Consider the following 22415-nt stretch of genomic DNA (forward strand, 5'->3'; position numbering starts at 1 on the left):
AGCTGATAATGTTGCTGACGCTTCAGTCCAGATTAGCATCACTCAGCTCACAGAGGCTGAACATCCAGATTCATGTTTAGATTTCCCTCTGCCTCTATGAAGCCTTTCTGCTCTGATGGTCAAAGACTAAATCTGAAATTAAATGACAGAAAAATGTCTAGATTATGGTATGGTACACATTACCTCCATCATAATATTGTCCAGACAACTTGGCAATTTCCCTCAAATCTGCCAAATAGCTGTTTGTCTCTAAACCTCCAACCTTTGATGCATAAATGAGAAACTTTCAATACTAAATGCATCACCCACCTGAATGAAATGTAAATGGTAATAATGGATATAAATGTGTTAAAAACCCCAGAATCATATTCAAAACAAGCTTCTGATCAAATTCAGATTCATGTGAATTACTGTTCAAGAAACAGTTGAGTTTTCTGTGACTCCATCCATTAGTACACATTAGAGACTTAAAGCAAGTTTCAAAAGTTTCCATTATGGAAACTGAATTGATGAGTGTGAATTAAAAAACTATGTAACTTTTTAGAAACTTTTCCATTAAAGGGGCAGTGTCATCTAAAATCTTTTTTTGTTTGTTTTAAATCATATTATAATGTTATTAATTCATCAAAAACATACCTGAAGTGTTGCTTTGACTCTAGGATTTCCGTGCTGGTAAACCATTTTCACCAGTTCATGGCCTCTCTGCCACTCACTGGGTCAATCCAGGCTCCAGTAACATGTGACTCCATGTGGTGTGCTGATCCCGGACGAGCCCCCATGATCTGTTACCGGTTCAAAGAGTCAGGACTGTAACAGTGACGTGAGCGATCTGAAGAAAAGGAAAACAGGATTCATTTATTGACTCATATTTCATAATTTAGTACATTATGTCAGCCAGAGCAGATGGAAACTGTGATCCTATCCAAATATGGATAAAGCTAAACATGCAAAAAAGTGTTTCTTTTCTTTTAGTAAAACTATGAATATATAGATTGAAATTAGTCCAAAGTAGCAATTAGTTATGGTTTCTATGTGAAAAAAAAACCATGTGACTTATTAAGAATACACCACAGAATCCCGACCCGACTATCAAACTTTGGCCCAACTGGGCTCTAATTTTAGATCAGAGCTGCAGAGGTTCAGCTAATATGAATGCATGTTGCTGCAGCAACATAAAGGAGCTGGTAGAGTTTAATATTCTATATAAAATGTTTTTAGTTTCATGGGCCTAAAATATCTCAGCGCTTTGAACTAAACAACTTTTTCCAGTTGAAGATCTAAAGTTTAGATTAACCCTAAAAACCTGGTTATGTTGCAATAAAGCTGATAATGTTGCTGACGCTTCAGTCCAGATTAGCATCACTCAGCTCACAGAGGCTGAACATCCAGATTCATGTTTAGATTTCCCTCTGCCTCTATGAAGCCTTTCTGCTCTGATGGTCAAAGACTAAATCTGAAATAAAATGACAGAAAAATGACTTATAAAAAAATACATTTAAATGTTCCAGATTTATAATCTGAAGATGTTCCAGGAATCCTCCTGGAGGAATAACTGACCACTTCTCCTCCCTTTGCTACTTTCTCCTACTACTCTCCATCCTTGCTCAAGGTTTGCCACAGAAAACATGCTAAGTATTTACAGCACGGAAAAATTATTATGAAAATAATAATAAAATAAGATAAAACCAGCGTGATGTGTGACGACAACTCGAACGCAAAAGCTCATCACTGGACTGAACCACTTAACCAATAACTCACCGGCCAATCAGGACCACATACATAAACTTTACAGCGCAGAGACAGAACCACTCACTGGGCAGCAGAGGCGCCGCCAGGAATCTTGGGCCCCAGGATGAAAAATAAAATTGGGCCCCCTTCACAGCTGCTGTTATCATTTCTTTAGTCTATCTGACTCATAAAAAGCGTCACAATGTTAAAGGCTTGCAGCTGCCTTGCTTTCATTGGTCAAATGCTGATGCTAGCTCAATGTTCACTGCTGGTGAATTTTACATGCAACAGATACATGCAAATAGGTTGTTTAATTTTTTTATCATCAGTGTTAGCTCATTGAAAGCTCTCTCCCCACCAGCAACAGTCACAGGCAACGTACAAAATATACATGAAGCAATCCAGACTTCTCAAAAAACCCGATGTGCATTTAGTTCAAGCTGCAGAATATACATTTAATTTTTTTTAAATATGCTTTTCCACATTTGTTAAAGCTGTCACCATGTTGTGACAGTTTGAAACAGATAATCTGTGAAGAGATCAATCTCCTCCACTTCCTCCCTGAGCTGCTATTGCTGTCTAGAGAAATGCTGCGTCCTGACCACAAACAACCAATCAGAAGCAGGACAGCCTTAATGCTGTCAATCATCCTCATTCACTCACTGCTAAGTGTGCTAATGGAAGATTTTATAAAGTGTTTGAATTTCTGTGAGTAAGTGTTGCGGGTCTCAGTGGGGGACAGGCAAGCAGATGCAAATAACCTGTTTTAACAGGAAAAAACGAGTGAGCCACATAAGACGGTGTTGCTGTGCTGGTAGCTCTCATCCGTATTTCAGGTTATAATAATAAACTCATTATACAACTTTGAAAAATTGTGACTATACATTCACACTTCTACTAGTTCTTCTATAACACAACATCAGCTTATTACTATATAAGGAATTGTAAAATATTGCACATTACAGACGGCTTTATAAAACATACGCATTCTTCACGTAGCATCTGAGGAAATCCTCCGAGCAGCTAACCGAGAGCTTATTAGCTAACTATAATGACAACATAAAATAACACAAACCAAATACACCGGGGACCGAGGTCACGACGCTTAACAGATCAATCATGTTGATCACATCTCAGTTTTCAGCTTAAACCCGAACCAACCCGTTTAAACAGGAAAAAACGAGTGAGCCACATAAGACGGTGTTGCTGTGCTGGTAGCTCTCATCCGAATGGAGGGGAACTTCCTCGACACCGAAATCTCGCACCGTCAGTCCCGTCAGGGCTCGCTTCTGCCATCTAGCGGCGCATTTGTGTTATTGCGTGGCATTGCTCCAAAATTTCAAAACAAGGTCAGATCCTGAATTAAAATCAAAATTGAATCCAACAAATGTGACCACACTTTGTGGGGGTCACACAAGAAATAAATTGTTATTGTTGTGTAACTAAAAGAGTAGAGAGATGGGAAAAATCCCCACAGGTTCCTGGAATGATGCTAACTAGCGGAATACTTACCAAAAAACAATTTTAAAAAATGTTGAAAAAGGGGATAAAAGACGGTAGTTTCCCTGCCAAAACGGGAAACTTGACAGGTGGGCCTTGCTCAGCCATTTATAGCTTTTTTAGCAACGGGATTTGACACCTTCGTTCGTCACTCAGAAGCTCATCGACCAGCCATGTACCATTAGGAGGATTTCCGCCTCCCGTTTGTTGAGACCGAGGTGATATGAAATTTATTGAGCGGTTCGTCTGTAAAGCTACACTTACACTATAAGCACCAACTGCTCCCTCTATCCGCTTACCTGTATAAATAATCCCACAGCGCTCTGAACCAGCAGCTCCCGGAGGAGAAAGGCTGCAGAACTCCAGGCATTACTCCAGTCGTTTTAAGGAGGCTTATTGGTCCCCGAAAACAACGAAAACCCGGTGTTATGCCCAATAGGGGATGCAATTTTGGGCAGGCATGCGTATCTGGGCTTAACACCGGAACAAACTGTGCTAAATAATAAAACAAGAATTTTAATAATCAAGGTACTCAAATCCTTCGAGGAATCGTTTCAGCCCTAGATGTAAACGCAGCATATAATTTTTTGTCCACAAATATGAATCATTTTCACCAGTCCTCAGCCGCATCTCTGAAAGCGCGACTACAAGAGCTGCGCAACCAGAACTAATGCGGAGGGTTTTAAACTCTTACCCTGATAACAGAGTTCTCCAAAGAGTCATAATTCCTCACAGGGGGTTGATGAAAATAACAATACAGGTCAACCTGTGTCCAGTTTGATTGAAAGAAGGCTCGCGTGACCCGCGCTGAGGTAACTTCAGAGATCAAACAATAGAGCACGAGGCAACATGCAGAGGTGCCAACTGTGTGATTGGTCCGCTCTCCTGGCTTTAAATGCATAAAGTATAAACTTATCTTTTAGGAATAAATCTGCTCTGTCAGTGAAACGCTCAGAGCAACAGAGGTGCTTGCAATACGGCTTATTATTATTATTATCATCATTGTTATTATTATTATCCAAGTAACATAAACAAGCAATGCTTATCCTGGTGGAGGGTCAAGTAAAGCCTGGCGGGCTGCCAGGCTTATAATCCACTGGGGGAAACCCTGCTTGCATTGTCTGCAGTCATTGCTGACATTCAGTTCATGTTCTCTCTCTGTTTCTCCTCTTCATAGCAGCTACACCTGGGCTCATTTCTGTCCAGCTGTGACCCCTTCCTGGAGGGAAGCTGAGCTACTGCTGCCAACAACATCAGGTTCCCTTTCAGTGGATGACACACCTGGATCCACTCCGGCCACAAGCAGAACAAGGACTGAACTAAACACAGGAACAACAGAGACTGACTGGTGAAACCTCTGAATCCCAGTAGGCCCAGTTTGAACCCATCTTCATGATGAGCTCCTAGGAAGGAGGCGTTGTCTCTGAAAGCAGCCAAAGACCTGAACTGTGACGACGTTCAGGAAGTAGCAGATAAAAAAGCTTAAAGTAGGAAGTCTTCAGAGTCTGGAGCCACATCCTGATCACATCAAGAGACGAAGCTTCACTCCACATCAGAGGAAACATGGAGCAAACAGCTCTGATGCTGCTTCTGTGTCTCTGCAGCTCAGGTAGGACTCCACTTTCATCAAACACTAATATTCACTAGAGTTCAAATTAAAATGATCTGCTGATAAACATGTTAAATGTTACAAACTAAAAACTGGAAACTGTTTTTGGTCTCCGATCATAGAGCTGCTGCTACACAGTTAGTGATGTTTATATTGTCTACTTGCTGCTGAGGAGCCAATAAAACCAAGAATTGTTGGTTTTTGTGTTTTAATGATGTAAAACACTTTGAACTGCCTTGTTGCTGAAATGATCTATAAAATGAATCTGATTGGTTGATTGATAAGGAGAAGCAGCAGAAACTCTGTGAAGTAACCAGGTGGAGCCTCATAAAATGGCTCCTCCTGCATCACTTCTCTCATCTTCCTCTTGACTCCACAGGTTCTCTCTGAGGTTCTGGTCAGGCCCGTTTGATGGCCAACCAAGCCCAGTAGCACCACGGTCATTGGACCAGCTTCTGGTACCGCCGGTTGTGTTGGTGAAAACGTTTGAGCTCCGTCTGACGTGGGAGTGTCTCAGGCAGGATGTTGAACTGCCTGCTGCAGATTAGAATCAATCAACCAATCGATCGAGTTTATTTGTGAAGCACATTTCAGCACCAAGGCGATTCAAAGTGCTTTACTTCAGAAAAACACAAAAAGTCCTAAAAGACAGAGTAAACCAGTAAACAGTACATTTAGTCAAAGTGCTGTCGTTACTCATCAAAATGTTGTTCAGTGTTTCATTTATTTGTTTCAAAGCAAATCTGACCAGCTGGGTTTTTAGTCCAGATTTAAAGAAACTCAGAGTTTTGGTTGTTTTGTAGTTAATTGTTGAAACAGCTTTTCAATCATTTTGCTGATGAATGAAAGGTTGGAGATCGGCCTGTAATTCTGCAGGAATGATTTGTTCAGCTGGTTGTTTTTTATATCAGTGCTTTGAAAACTGCTGGGGGAAAACGGCTGATGAGAGCCATGAGTTACTATTAGAATCAGATCAGATGAAATGACAGGCAGGACTTTCTGAAGAAAAGCTGTGGGTGTTATTTTTTTGGGTTTGGCAGTGAATGTTGACCCTCTAATATTTAAAATTTTCTCTGTAGCGTGTTTGGCAAATTCATTGCAGGCCGTGTTTGACTGCAGCTCAGCTGGTTTGTGAGTCTGTCAACTGTGGCAAATAAAACTCTTGAGCACTGATAATGTTTATAATTTCTGCAATGAATGTTTAAATCATATGTTTTAGAGTTGAGTGATTAACTTCAGTCGTGCTTAATAGATTTCATAATAAACAAAATTGAGTTTTACTCCATTTACGTTCGGCCCTACGGCAAAATTGTCTTGCAGATCTGTTTGCATATTTCTCCATGGAGATTTGTTCCTACTAGACACGACCTTCACTTTAATGGGGCCAATGCAATCAATGACATCTGAAATTTTATGATGGAAGTTATTTACCAGCTCATCTACAAAGTTGATGAGCTGGTAGACTGCTCTGAACTCAGAATCAGAACCAGAATCAACTGGATTTTAAAACTTTTACACAAAAACAATAAATTTGACTTTGGTTGGTCTCAGTAAAGACATAAATATAAATGGATAGAAAAAGTGAATAACAAAACATTTCAGGTTTTACTACAGAGCATAAATAACATTTAGGTCTGGGCTTTAACTAGGCCATTCCAGCATAAAGATGCTTTGATCAGAACCATCCCTGATAGCTCTGCCTCTAAGAGAAGATCAAATAAACTCCATCAACAGGATCCTGTCAACACATCCTAAATCAATCTGTCTCTGCTTGTTGTAACCCAACAGTAAATGTTGTTTCTTCCAGCGCTGTCTGATGAAGTCAGACTGGTAGCAGGAAGGAGTCGCTGTGGTGGCCGACTGGAGAAGAAGGACCTGGGAGACTGGGAACCAGTGAAATATTGGGACTGGAACCATACATCAGCAGCTGTAGCTTGCAGACAGCTCCACTGTGGATCTGTGGTGTTGATACAAAGAGATGAGAGCTACAATCTACAGATCATCTGTTCAGGTGATTCCATATCCTGGCCATTTCCTTCCTGTTCTGCTTCCAACTCCACTTTAAAAAGATTCTCACTTCCAGCTCAGTCTGGGCTTCTTCCCCTTCACCTGGATTCCCTCTGGTAGATTTTCTACTGGACCAATCAGCGAACAGAAGGAGAAGTTTGAACGATGACCTTGATTTTCTGTGTTATTTTAGAATCACAGTCTGTCTGTAGTTTTAACAATGGCAGCAGAGGAAGTTCAGTCCATGTTGGCCACACGTCCAAATACTGAATTAACATCAACAGCCGCCTCATTCGGCTCTTCTCTGTTTTGTGGTGGACAAATGATTGTAAGGTAAAATCTGCTGGTTATATTGTCTTCATTCTAAATGCTGGTGAACTCTCACCAAGTGAAGCTATTTGGGTTGCATGCACAAGGTTGGGAGATGTTTTCCTGCAGCTGCATGAGAACCAGACCGTCTCTCCCTCAGCCTTGGTATAAAACTCATGTTGTCTCTGCCTGGGAGAGTTTTCAATCAGAAATGTTTCACTATTGATCGTCTTATATTCTCTCTGTGTTGTGCACAATATGCGAATAAACCTGATGGAGTGACTTCATCTAACAGTGCTTGGTAATAGATTATTTCCATATCATGGTTGCAGCCCAGGAAACTTCCAGTAAACTTCTTAGTGTGGATCTGGTGCATTGCATGTCATGGACAAACGTTTGGAACTGGGTCAAATTTAAACCTCAACACAGTCCAGACTCTCTGGATGAAGCAAAGTGTAGAACAGAGGGGCTGGTTTTTACCAGGTTAGTGATTTAATGAACTTTGTTTAGATTAAAGGAACCAGTGGAGCAGATTCAGGGTTATAAAAACCTGGATGTCACTGAGAAGAAGCTGACAGCCAAGAGGCTGATCAAAGATTGCACTTCCTCCACAAATTAAGTTTAGAGGGTAAAAAGATGATGATAGTTTTCTATTATTCTGTGTTTAAATCTGTCATCACATTGTTTTTATCAGCTGGTTCAGCAGCCAATCAGTAGAAGACAAGAAAAGGGTGAAATATTAATAAATAATTGATAATTCATAGGATCTTTGTGCTGCTGTAGAGTAATTTTCTCTGTGTAAGTTGATCTTTTTCCACTGATCTCCAGGGCCTGCAGTACAGGGAGACGATAAGAACATTAAACACTAGATTTAATAATAAAACTCTGCCCAGCTCCCCTCTCTGGTTCGTTCCTCCACTCAGAGTCTGCAGTGATTTAGCTTTGCTGAACAAACTGGAACCAAATTCAGTGAAAATGTTGAAGAAACTTTTTTCTTTCTGCATCCACAGACTCAGTCAGGCTGGTTCAAGGGACCAACCGGTGCTCAGGCAGAATGGAGGTGAAGACCAACCAGTCGTGGTCCTCAGTGTGTGAAAAAGACTTTGACCTGCAGGATGCAGAGGTGGTCTGCAGGGAGATTGACTGTGGGCCTCCTTCAGGCCTCCAGGGGGCGCTCTATGAAGAAGCAGAGGCTCCAGTGGGGAGCAGAGAGTTCCTGTGTGAAGGCAGTGAGTTTGCTCTGCTGACCTGCAGCAGCAGGAAGAGTTCAGTTAGAAACAGCTGCTCACCTGGTCAAGCTGTTGGACTCACCTGTTCAGGTAGAGGAGGATCTGCAGACCTGCTGCTGTTCACTGCTTCACTTCCTGCATTAATGAACTCTTTGTCTCTGCTCAGGTCCAGACATCAGGTTGGTGGGAGAGACCAGCCGATGTGCCGGGAGACTGGAGATGAAACAACAAGGAGACTGGAGACCAGTGACTGTTTGGGGTGGTGACTGGAAAAAGAACTCAGCTGCTCTAGTTTGTGCTGAACTGGACTGTGGTTCTGTTGTTTCAGTAAGATACTCAAACGAAGCTTCAAAGAGACCAGTTTGGGGGATCATGTCTGACTGTTTGGAGTCAGTATCTGAATTAAAGAAATGTTTACCTGATGATAGAAACAGTGTTTGGAGCTATGAGTTAATCTGCTCAGGTAACTCTGAACTCTCATATTTATGTGTTTTAAAATGTTTCTTCATCAGGTTCCAGATGTCTGCAGAGAAACCGTCACCTTTAACTAAGAACCTGAAACCTGGAGGAGAGGGAAACTAAAAATGGTTTACACCAGTGGTCCCCAACACCCGGTCCATGGACCAATTGGTAGCGGGCTGCCCAAGAAATAGTGAAATATTTCCGTTTTATTTATTATTTGAGTCTGGAGGATCTTTTATTTTGAAAATCCATTAACCGGTTACTTGCGCACCAACATTGAGCCCACAAGCATCAAAAATGAGTAAGAAATGGATCAGGTGTCTTTGGAAAGTTTCTTTGCAAAGGGGAAAAGGCCAGAGAAGAGACAGGAGAATGGATTTATCCAGGACGGGTAGGTGAGTCCCACATTACAAGCTGCTCTGCTTAACATGCGGCGACCGGCTGCTAATGAGGCAATGAAGCTTCAAGCTGCTTCGCCTCGTAGAGACCAAGCAGGCTGTGGATATAAGCAACACTTCGGGTGTTATTGTCTCTCATCACTTCCAGTTTGGACCGTCTCATTGCAGAGAAACAAGCTCAGGGCTCCCGTTAGTCATTATCATGAGTTAAGTTTTTCACGAAAGTAAAATGTTTGTTTTTGTGGCGTTTCTGTTATTTTGAAGGGATATATAAACGTTACCATAGCGACCAGAGTCAGAGCGTTTGGGCAGTGGTCGAGAGGAGATGAGTAGAGCTTGTGAGTCTTAAGTCTGGTTCAGACAAAAAGATTTCAGAATGTCGGCCGATTCTCCAAACCTCTGTGACCACAGAGCTGATAAAAGTCCAACAGGCTCGATCGGTTCGTGTGTCCAAGGCAGGAGCAACACGAACCGATTCCAGTCACAAACATCCCAATTCCAGAGGATCATCCACAAAACCCCCAACATAGCGGGAATTTAGAATAACCAAACACGGATGACGATGTAGAAGCAATAGTGATAGTTTGTGGAGTCATTTTAAGAGATAAAAGACGTAACAAAAAGAAAAGGCGGTGGATGAAAGACGACGGGAGCAGCCGCTCTATTTGCTGCACTATGATTTGGAGGTGACTTTTTTTATAGTTAACATTGTAACTGAATAAACATAATAAACATATGTACTAATGACCTTTGCATATAATAATATTTCCACATATCATCTCCGACACCCACCAGACTCTCAGTTGCGTGACATGTCAGCTGTTTGGGATTCCCCTCTGCTCTTACGTCACCGCGCTTTCTGATTGGCTACCTGTCACATTCAGCAGGTTGTATTCTCGTTCTCAGACAGGGTAAACCCCACAGCCCTACCAGCATGCCTAGGTGGGCCCCATGTGGGGGAAAGGAAGGCTGATATATGGGTCCCATATGGGTTTGCCCATGTAGAGCCACAGCCTATGTGGGCCCTACATGGACAAACCCATGTGGGGCCCATGTGGGCTGTGGAACCCGCGGACAAACCCATAAGGGACCCATCTAGTCTGCCCTCCTTTTCCCCACATGGGGCCAACCTAGGCATGCTGGCAGCGAGGCTGCGATAAAAAGTCCAAGACAATCCAAATTGGGTATATTGAGGATTTAGCGGGAACACCAACACCGCCTTATTCTCCCCCACCCCGGGCCGCAGCATTTTTCAAGTCTTGATCGGTCCGCTGTAATAAAAAGGTTGGGGACCACTGGTTTAAATATTACTGACAGACTAAAAATCTGTCATAAAGTTGCTACTAACCATGTATAAACATGCTAGTAACCATGGTAACCAGTCTGATGAGCTCCTGTCTCGTTCTCATGCCATCTTGTTTTCCACCTCAGATTACATCCAGTTGTCTCTGTGTTTCCTCTGCGTTCCCAGATCTGCTGGTTGAGCCGCTCATCTTCCTCTCTTCCTCCACTGACGGGGTCTCCACAGCCAGAAAGCAGGGGTCTGAGCTCCTCATTGGCTCAGGTTTCAGCATCATGTGCTCCATCAGGCCTCAGTATGATGGCGGCTCCTTCCAGCTCATCTTCAGCTCCTCTAACTACACTCTGAACCACACCCTGCCAGCTGTTAATCACTCCGCCCTCTTCCTGTTCGCTGCTGCTGGCCACGCCCACCAAGGAACCTACCGCTGCCTTTACCACGTCTACGTTTTCTCCCATAACTTCTCCTCTGTGAGCCAGCCTCTCAACCTCACTGTCTCAGATAAACTCATGGAGTCCATCAGGAGAAGTTCTGCTTCAGGTGAACCAGCAGCTGTCTGCCTCATTCATGAGGTCAGAGAGGAGGATTGATGATATTAATGTTCATGATCAGATCTACAGGCAGCATGAAAACAAGGGTCTATATGATTATTGTAAATTTCTGGTTTGACTCGTCTGATGAAAGCTGATCCTGAATCTGTTTCGTTCGGTTTCAGACCATCTCACTGCTTTGATCATCGGACTGGTTGTCGTCCTGCTGGGTTTGCCGGGATCAGTCCTGGTCCTCTACTTTAAGGTACTGCATGTATCATGCATGATGTGTTCAGCTGGGAAAGTTCTTGCATTGAAGCTGAACCATCCTCTGTTTCCAGGCCAGGAGAAACCAGAAGTCTGGAGCAGAAAACAACCATCATGATGAAGGATCCAGAGCTGAAGGCAGCTTAGAGGAGGAGACTGCAGTCTGAAGGAACCAGGAGAAAAGGATCTTCATTTCACATCCACAGGAAGGAGCAGAGACATGTTTCAGACTCCTGGAAATCTATCCGTCTGTGTATCTATGATGAAACGTCTCTGTGCTCCTGCAGCAGGAAGGAAGTTCAACATTCAGAAATTTTTATCTGGACTAAACCTACTAAAGTAAAACTTATAAAAGAAGGGAACACAAAGCAAAACATTCAACGAAATGTAACAGAAAACCCATTTCATCAAAATCTGCTCTTCATCAACCTTGCAAGGATAGCATATGATAGGATATTTGGGGTCAAAGGTTAGGTGGCCAATTCCATTCAGGCCCTGAACCCAGTTTGTGTCCTCGTCTTAGTTGGGGTTTTGAATTGTGACAAATGCAACACAGTTGATCCTGGCTTGTAATACTGTGAGCTGCCTGTAGGTGGTGTATGTCTTCACTGCCATGATAACCCATCCAATACATCCAGTTCCATCAAGTCTGAACCAGAAGTGATCCCCGCCATCTTAGTAGGGAAGTGCATGTACAATGCTTAGTGGACCCATGGCTTCAAGACCAACAACAAGAAAACATGTGGACACTCTTGACCAAAATACGAGAGAGAGATACATGAACAAAATGGCCGCCGTCGGGATCAACCTGTATGAGACGGAGGAGGAAAATATGTCAGACGATGTGGACAAGCTGCCTCTGATCTCCTACTACGATAACATTAACTACCAATCAACACGAAGAGTGCATACGCTGTAAACGAGCTTCACTGGCTGAAATTCATGGACGCATATAATTAGTATTTCAACAGCTTTGTAAAGGACAAACGAACTCTGTGTGAATAATGAGGTTCTGGTGACTGGCAGACCAAGTACAGGTAGCAACAAACACGTCGGCTACATGTCTGTCTTAGCCTGCAGATGGGATGGAACATTTTATGGTTACTATGATTATGAGTGGATCAATGCATAACAGTGTTATGGTTCCTGTGTAAAGCTTGTGATCATGGGAAAGTCTTCTGATGCTGTTTCTCTGATCTCTGGATTATTATAAAGTCGTAGAATATTTTCTTTTTTCATTCTTATGACAGCCATAATGTTTAATTTGCTTCATGAAATAAAATGCGTTTGCTTGCAGTGTGTTTTGTAGCCAAGTAGATTGTTAAACTGTGTGAATTAAATGAAACGTTTCCTATAAACAGTTTGCTGTGTTTTGCTGGAGGCTCTTTCTCCTGACTGTTCAGTGAGCAGAGACTCCAAATGCTGTAAAGCTTCAAATAAATATTGACAAAGAATTTATATTCTCTCTGGTTTTTATACAGTTTTTGCTCAGTCTGTTAAAGATAAGTTCACCCACAAACAGGATCCAGTGAGTTGGACAGGTCGAGGGCGACAGGAGATCAGATGCATCCACCAGATTAAGGAGTTAAACTTCAGTCCACCTCCTAGTTGGATGAGGGGAGTCTGAAGTCTGAAGAAATGTAAATAGGTGCAAACAAAGCTTGGTGAGAAATGCAAAGAAACAAAAAAGACAGAAAACTAAAAAGACATAATTAGAAAGAAAATATGACAAGTGGATGAAAGAAGCTGAATGCAGAGAGTGGAAGGCAACAGTAGCTCACATGTTGTTAAGGTATTACAGGACATCAGCAAACTGTTTGGTTTGTGTTAATCATCTGGTGGAGAGGGAGAAAAAGGCCCAGTCTTTTTCTTCGATCACAGATTCAAATGGAAAACAGTTTTTCGATTCTGCAACAATTGATGTCTTTAAAAAGTTCTATGAAAACCTTTACAAATCTCAATTACATAATGATCCAGATTTAAAAGATGAATTCTTCTTTTCTCTAAATCTCCCTAAGCTGACTGAGGAACAGAGGTCACAGTTGGATTGTCCCATATCAAGGTGGGAGTTATGGGATGCCATTAAGGAGCTACAAAGAGTAAAGCTGTTTGTAGCTTTACTTTTTGTAGCTCCTTAATGGCTACAAAAAGTAAAAAAAGGCCATCCTACCTGGTCTGGACATCAAGCTGTACACTGATTTCAAATCAATAATGATCAAAAACACAATTAAAAAACTTTCAAAAATATAAAATTTAACATGGCATTTTTACAACTTTAAACTCTGAATTCCCACGCTTCATGAAGAAAGAATAGTTTCTCAACCTTTAAGTTAGCTTTAGCACTAAGCTAAAAATTAGCTCCACTAATAACATAGTAGTAGGATTGTGCCAATTATGACAGAAAGGTATAGAAATTTAACTCAGAAGACTGTAATCTGTTTTGGGGACTTTAAAGAGTCAGAATTTTCATTTATTTACTGATATTTCATCATTTAGTACATCAAGTCAGGCAAAGCAAAGGAAAACTGTGATCTATACGAATATGGCTAAAGCTAAACATGCAAAAACGTTTTTGTTTGTTCAGTAAAACTATGAATATATAGATTGAAATTAGTCCAAGGGAGCTATTTGTTATAGTTTCTATGCCAGAAAAACCTGATGACTTATTAAGAATACACCACAGAATCCCAACCCGACTATCAAACTTTGGCCCAACTGGGCTCTAATTTTAGATCAGAGCTGCAGAGGTTCAGCTAATATGAATGCATGTTGCTGCAGCAACATAAAGGAGCTGGTAGAGTTTAATATTCTAAATAAAATATGTTTTTAGTTATATGGGCCTAAAATATCTCAGCACTTTGAAATAAACAACTTTTCCAGTTGAAGATCTAAAGTTTAGATTTACCCTAAAACCTGGTTATGTTGCAATAAAGCTGATAATGTTGCTGACGCTTCAGTCCAGATTAGCATCACGCAGCTCACAGAGGCTGAACATCCAGATTCATGTTTAGATTTCCCTCTGCCTCTATGAAGCCTTTCTGCTCTGATGGTCAAAGACTAAATCTGAAATTAAATGACAGAAAAATGTCTAGATTATGGTATGGTACACATTACCTCCATCATAATATTGTCCAGACAACTTGACAATTTCCCTCAAATCTGCCAAATAGCTGTTTGTCTCTAAACCTCCAACCTTTGATGCATAAATGAGAAACTTTCAATACTAAATGCATCACCCACCTGAATGAAATGTAAATGGTAATAATGGATATTAAAGTGTTAAAAACCCCAGAATCATATTCAAAACAAGCTTCTGATCAAATTCAGATTCATGTGAATTACTGTTCAAGAAACAGTTGAGTTTTCTGTGACTCCATCCATTAGTACACATTAGAGACTTAAAGCAAGTTTCAAAAGTTTCCATTATGGAAACTGAATTGATGAGTGTGAATTAAAAAACTATGTCACTTTTTAGAAACTTTTCCATTAAAGGGGCAGTGTCATGTAAAATCTTTTTATTTTTTAGCTTTAAATCATATTATAATGTTATTAATTCATCAAAAACATACCTGAAGTGTTGCTTTGACTCTAGGATTTCCGTGCTGGTAAACCATTTTCACCAGTTCCTGGCCTCTCTGCTACTCACTGGGTCAATCCAGGCTCCAGAAACATGTGACTCCATGTGGTGTGCTGATCCCGGACGAGCCCCATGATCTGTTACCGGTCCAAGAGTCAGGACTGTAACAGTGACATGAGCGATCTGAAGAAAAGGAAACAGGATTCATTTATTGACTCATATTTCATAATTTAGTACATTATGTCAGCCAGAGCAGATGGAAACTGTGATCCTATCCAAATATGGCTAAAGCTAAACATGCAAAAAGTGTTTCTTTTCTTTTAGTAAAACTATGAATATATAGATTGAAATTAGTCCAAAGTAGCAATTAGTTATGGTTTCTATGTGAAAAAAAACCATGTGACTTATTAAGAATACACCACAGAATCCCGACCCGACTATCAAACTTTGGCCCAACTGGGCTCTAATTTTAGATCAGAGCTGCAGAGGTTCAGCTAATATGAATGCATTTGCTGCAGCAACATAAAGGAGCTGGTAGAGTTTAATATTCTAAATAAAATATGTTTTAGTTATATGGGCCTAAAATATCTCAGCTCTTTGAAATAAACAACTTTTTCCAGTTGAAGATCTAAAGTTTAGATTTACCCTAAAAACCTGGTTATGTTGCAATAAAGCTGATAATGTTGCTGACGCTTCAGTCCAGATTAGCATCACTCAGCTCACAGAGGCTGAACATCCAGATTCATGTTTAGATTTCCCTCTGCCTCTATGAAGCCTTTCTGCTCTGATGGTCAAAGACTAAATCTGAAATTAAATGACAGAAAAATGTCTAGATTATGGTATGGTACACATTACCTCCATCATAATATTGTCCAGACAACTTGACAATTTCCCTCAAATCTGCCAAATAGCTGTTTGTCTCTAAACCTCCAACCTTTGATGCATAAATGAGAAACTTTCAATACTAAATGCATCACCCACCTGAATGAAATGTAAATGGTAATAATGGATATTAAAGTGTTAAAAAAACCAGAATCATATTCAAAACAAGCTTCTGATCAAATTCAGATTCATGTGAATTACTGTTCAAGAAACAGTTGAGTTTCTGTGACTCCATCCATTAGTACACATTAGAGACTTAAAGCAAGTTTCAAAAGTTTCCATTATGGAAACTGAATTGATGAGTGTGAATTAAAAAACTATGTCACTTTTTAGAAACTTTTCCATTAAAGGGGCAGTGTCATGTAAAATCTTTTTTTTTTTTTTAGCTTTAAATCATATTATAATGTTATTAATTCATCAAAAACATACCTGAAGTGTTGCTTTGACTCTAGGATTTCTGTGCTGGTAAACCATTTTCACCAGTTCCTGGCCTCTCTGCTACTCACTGGGTCAATCCAGGCTCCAGAAACATGTGACTCCATGTGGTGTGCTGATCCCGGACGAGCCCCCATGATCTGTTACCGGTTCAAAGAGTCAGGACTGTAACAGTGACGTGAGCGATCTGAAGAAAAGGAAAACAGGATTCATTTATTGACTCATATTTCATAATTTAGTACATTATGTCAGCCAGAGCAGATGGAAACTGTGATCCTATCCAAATATGGATAAAGCTAAACATGCAAAAAAGTGTTTATTTTTTTTTAGTAAGACTATGAATATATAGATTGAAATTAGTCCAAAGTAGCAATTAGTTATGGTTTCTATGTGAAAAAAAAAACCATGTGACTTATTAAGAATACACCACAGAATCCCGACCCGACTATCAAACTTTGGCCCAACTGGGCTCTAATTTTAGATCAGAGCTGCAGAGGTTCAGCTAATATGAATGCATGTTGCTGCAGCAACATAAAGGAGCTGGTAGAGTTTAATATTCTAAATAAAATATGTTTTTAGTTATATGGGCCTAAAATATCTCAGCTCTTTGAAATAAACAACTTTTTCCAGTTGAAGATCTAAAGTTTAGATTTACCCTAAAAACCTGGTTATGTTGCAATAAAGCTGATAATGTTGCTGACGCTTCAGTCCAGATTAGCATCACTCAGCTCACAGAGGCTGAACATCCAGATTCATGTTTAGATTTCCCTCTGCCTCTATGAAGCCTTTCTGCTCTGATGGTCAAAGACTAAATCTGAAATTAAATGACAGAAAAATGTCTAGATTATGGTATAGTACACATTACCTCCATCATAATATTGTCCAGACAACTTGACAATTTCCCTCAAATCTGCCAAATAGCTGTTTGTCTCTAAACCTCCAACCTTTGATGCATAAATGAGAAACTTCAATACTAAATGCATCACCCACCTGAATGAAATGTAAATGGTAATAATGGATATAAATGTGTTAAAAAACCAGAATTATATTAAAACAAGCTTCTGATCAAATTCAGATTCATGTGAATTACTGTTCAAGAAACAGTTGAGTTTTCTGTGACTCCATCCATTAGTACACATTAGAGACTTAAAGCAAGTTTCAAAAGTTTCCATTATGGAAACTGAATTGGTGAGTGTGAATTAAAAAACTATGTCGCTTTTTAGAAACTTTTCCATTAAAGGGGCAGTGTCATGTAAAATCTGTTTTTTTTAGCTTTAAATCATATTATAATGTTATTAATTCATCAAAAACATACCTGAAGTGTTGCTTTGACTCTAGGATTCCGTGCTGGTAAACCATTTTCACCAGTTCCTGGCCTCTCTGCCACTCACTGGGTCAATCCAGGCTCCAGAACATGTGACTCCATGTGGTGTGCTGATCCCGGACGAGCCCCCATGATCTGTTACCGGTCCAAGAGTCAGGACTGTAACAGTGACATGAGCGATCTGAAGAAAAGGAAAACAGGATTCATTATTGACTCATATTTCATAATTTAGTACATTATGTCAGCCAGAGCAGATGGAAACTGTGATCCTATCCAAATATGGCTAAAGCTAAACATGCAAAAAGTGTTTCTTTTCATTAGTAAAACTATGAATATATAGATTGAAATTAGTCCAAAGTAGCAATTAGTTATGGTTTCTATGTGAAAAAAACCATGTGACTTATTAAGAATACACCACAGAATCCCGACCCGACTATCAAACTTTGGCCCAACTGGGCTCTAATTTTAGATCAGAGCTGCAGAGGTTCAGCTAATATGAATGCATTTTGCTGCAGCAACATAAAGGAGCTGGTAGAGTTTAATATTCTAAATAAAATATGTTTTTAGTTATATGGGCCTAAAATATCTCAGCACTTTGAAATAAACAACTTTTCCAGTGAAGATCTAAAGTTTAGATTTACCTAAAACCTGGTTATGTTGCAATAAAGCTGATAATGTTGCTGACGCTTCAGTCCAGATTAGCATCACTCAGCTCACAGAGGCTGAACATCCAGATTCATGTTTAGATTTCCCTCTGCCTCTATGAAGCCTTTCTGCTCTGATGGTCAAAGACTTAATCTGAAATTAAATGACAGAAAATGTCTAGATTATGGTATGGTACACATTACCTCCATCATAATATTGTCCAGACAACTTGACATTTCCCTCAAATCTGCCAAATAGCTGTTTGTCTCTAAACCTCCAACCTTTGATGCATAAATGAGAAACTTTCAATACTAATGCATCACCCACCTGAATGAAATGTAATGGTAATAATGGATATAAATGTGTTAAAAAACCAGAATTATATTAAAACAAGCTTCTGATCAAATTCAGATTCATGTGAATTACTGTTCAAGAACAGTGAGTTTTCTGTGACTCCATCCATTAGTACACATTAGAGACTTAAAGCAAGTTCAAAAGTTTCCATTATGGAAACTGAATTGGTGAGTGTGAATTAAAAAACTATGTCGCTTTTTAGAAACTTTCCATTAAAGGGGCAGTGTCATGTAAAATCTTTTTTTTTAGCTTTAAATCATATTATAATGTTATTAATTCATCAAAAACATACCTGAAGTGTGCTTTGACTCTAGGATTTCCGTGCTGGTAAACCATTTTCACCAGTTCATGGCCTCTCTGCCACTCACTGGGTCAATCCAGGCTCCAGTAACATGTAACTCCATTGGTGTGCTGATCCCGGACGAGCCCCCATGATCTGTTACCGGTTCAAAGAGTCAGGACTACTGTAACAGTGACGTGAGCGATCTGAAGAAAAGGAAAACAGATTCATTATTGACTCATATTCATAATTTAGTACATTATGTCAGCCAGAGCAGATGGAAACTGTGATCCTATCCAAATATGGATAAGCTAAACATGCAAAAAGTGTTTCTTTCTTTAGTAAAACTATGAATAATAGATTTAAATAGTCCAAGAGCAATTAGTTATGGTTTCTATGCCAAAATAAACCTGATGACTTATTAAGAATACACCACAGAATCCCGACCCGACTATCAAACTTTGGCCCAACTGGGCTCTAATTTTAGATCAGAGCTGCAGAGGTTCAGCTAATATGAATGCATGTTGCTGCAGCAACATAAAGGAGCTGGTAGAGTTTAATATTCTATATAAAATGTTTTTAGTTTCATGGGCCTAAATATCTCACCTCTTTGAAATAAACAACTTTCTCCAGTTGAAGATCTAAAGTTTAGATTTACCCTAAAAACCTGGTTATGTTGCAATAAAGCTGATAATGTTGCTGACGCTTCAGTCCAGATTAGCATCACGCAGCTCACAGAGGCTGAACATCCAGATTCATGTTTAGATTTCCCTCTGCCTCTATGAAGCCTTTCTGCTCTGATGGTCAAAGACTAATCTGAAATTAAATGACAGAAAAATGACTTATAAAAAAAATACATTTAAATGTTCCAGATTTATAATCTGAAGATGTTCCAGGAATCCTCCTGGAGGAATAACTGACCACTTCTCCTCCCTTTGCTACTTTCTCCTACTACTCTCCATCCTTGCTCAAGGTTTGCCACAGAAAACATGCTAAGTATTTACAGCACAGAAAAATTATTATGAAATAATAATAAAATAAGATAAAACCAGCGTGATGTGTGACGACAAATCGAACGCAAAAGCTCATCACTGGGCTGAACCACTTAACCAATAACTCACCGGCCAATCAGGACCACATACATAAACTTTACAGCGCAGAGACAGACCACTCACTGGGCAGCAGAGCGCGCCAGGAATCTTGGGCCCCAGGATGAAAATAAAATTGGGCCCCTTCACAGCTGCTGTTACCATTTCTTTAGTCTATCTGACTCATAAAAGCATCACAATGTTAAGGCTTGCAGCTGCCTTGCTTTCATTGGTCAAATGCTGATACTAGCTCAATGTTCACTGCTGGTGAATTTAACATGCAACAGATTCATGCAAATAGGTTGTTTAATTTTTTTTATCATCAGTGTTAGCTCATTGAAAGCTCTCTCCCCACCAGCAACAGTCACAGGCAACGTACAAAATATACATGAAGCAATCCAGACTTCTCAAAAACCCGATGTGCATTTAGTTCAAGCTGCAGATATAATTAATTTTTTAAATATGCTTTTCACATTTGTTAAAGCTGTCACCATGTTGTGACAGTTTGAAACAGATAATCTGTGAAGAGATCAATCTCCTCCACTTCCTCCCTGAGCTGCTATTGCTGTCTAGAGAAATGCTGCGTCCTGACCACAAACAACCAATCAGAAGCAGGACAGCCTTAATGCTGTCAATCATCCTCATTCACTCACTGCTAAGTGTGCTAATGGAAGATTTTATAAAGCGTTTGAATTTCTGTGAGTAAGTGTTGCGGGTCTCAGTGGGGGACAGGCAAGCAGATGCAAATAACCTGTTTTAACAGGAAAAACGAGTGAGCCACATAAGACGGTGTTGCTGTGCTGGTAGCTCTCATCCGTATTTCAGGTTATAATAATAACTCATTATACACTTTGAAAAATTGTGACTATACATCACACTTCTACTAGTTCTTCTATAACACAACATCAGCTTATTACTATATAAGGAATTGTAAAATATGCACATTACAGACGGCTTTATAAAACATACGCATTCTTCAAGTAGCATCTGAGGAAATCCTCCGAGCAGCTAACCGAGAGCTTATTAGCTAATATAATGACAACATAAAATAACACAACCAAATACACCGGGGACCGAGGTCACGACGCTTAACAGATCAATCATGTTGATCACATCTCAGTTTTCAGCTTAAACCCGAACCAACCCGTTTAAACAGAAAAAAATCGAGTGAGCCACAGAGACGGTGTTGCTGTGCTGGTAGCTCTCATCCGAATGGAGGGGAACTTCCTCGACACCGAAATCTCGCACCGTCAGTCCCGTCGGGGCTCGCTTCTGCCATCTAGCGGCGCAATTGCGTGACATTGCTCCAAAATTTCAAAACATGGTCAAATCCTAAACTAAAATCATAATTTTAATCAAACAAATGTGACCACACTTTGAGGGAGTCACACAAGAAATAAATTGTTTTTGTTGTGTAACTGTAAAGAGAGTGGAGAGATGCGAAAAATACAAACAGATTTCCTGGAATGAGGCGAACTAGCAGGATAGTTACAGAACATCGGTTTTAAAAATTTTGGAAAAAAAGGGGATAAAAGACAGTAATAAAAAACAGTAGTTTCCCTGCCAAAACGGGAGACTAGACAGGTGTGGTTTTCTCAGCCATTTATAGCTTTTGTTAGCAACGGGATTTAACACCTTTGCTCAGAAACTCATCGACCAGCCATGTACCGCCAGGATGATTTCCGCCTCCCGTTTGTTGAGACCTGGGTGATATGAAATTTATTGAGCGGTTCATCTGTAAAGCTACATTTACACAATATGCAACAACTACTCAGCCTATCCGCTTACCTGTATAAATAATCGCGCAGCGCTTTGAACCAGCAGCTCCCGGAGGAGAAAGGCTGCAGAACTCCAGGCATCCCGCCAGTCGTTTTAAGGAGGATTATTGGTCCCCCGAAAACAACGAAACCCCGGGCATGATCATCAATCAATAAAATCCCACGGAACTTGAAAATTGGACGTTATGCCGCTAACACTTAGCTTTTGCCAACAACTCAGAGGCGGAAGTGAAAGCGTTGCGCAACGCAAGTAAAGTCCCGGCCGGAACAAACTGCTAAATAATAAACCAGGAATTTTATTAATCGTGGACTCGAATCATTCGAGGAATCGTTTCAGCCCTGATGTAAACGCTGCATATAAGGAATAAATCTGCTCTGCCAGTGAAACGCTCAGAGCAACAGAGATGGTTGCAATGCAGCTTATTATTATTATTATTAAAGTAACAAACAAGCAACGCTTCTGCAGTCATTGCTGACATTCAGTTCATGTTCTTCTCTGTTTCTCCTCTTCATAGCAGCTACACCTGGGCTCATTTCTGTCCAGCTGTGACCCCTTCCTGGAGGGAAGCTGAGCTACTGCTGCCAACAACATCAGGTTCCCTTTCAGTGGATGACACACCTGGATCCACTCCGGCCACAAGCAGACAAGGACTGAACTAAACACAGGAACAACAGAGACTGACTGGTGAAACCTCTGAATCCCAGTAGGCCCA

General features: G+C 40.4%; 1 pseudogene; it reads left to right on the top strand.

Annotated features, from left to right (window-relative positions):
* The first annotated feature begins 4345 nt into the window (after positions 1-4345).
* The window catches only part of LOC145554636 (scavenger receptor cysteine-rich type 1 protein M130-like), a 42137-nt pseudogene continuing 24067 nt past the window's right edge, over positions 4346-22415 (top strand).

The sequence above is a fragment of the Poecilia reticulata genome, chromosome 13, assembly GCF_904066995.2.
Source record: "Poecilia reticulata chromosome 13, P_reticulata-male-v2, whole genome shotgun sequence".
In the NCBI taxonomy this organism is placed as follows: domain Eukaryota; kingdom Metazoa; phylum Chordata; class Actinopteri; order Cyprinodontiformes; family Poeciliidae; genus Poecilia; species Poecilia reticulata.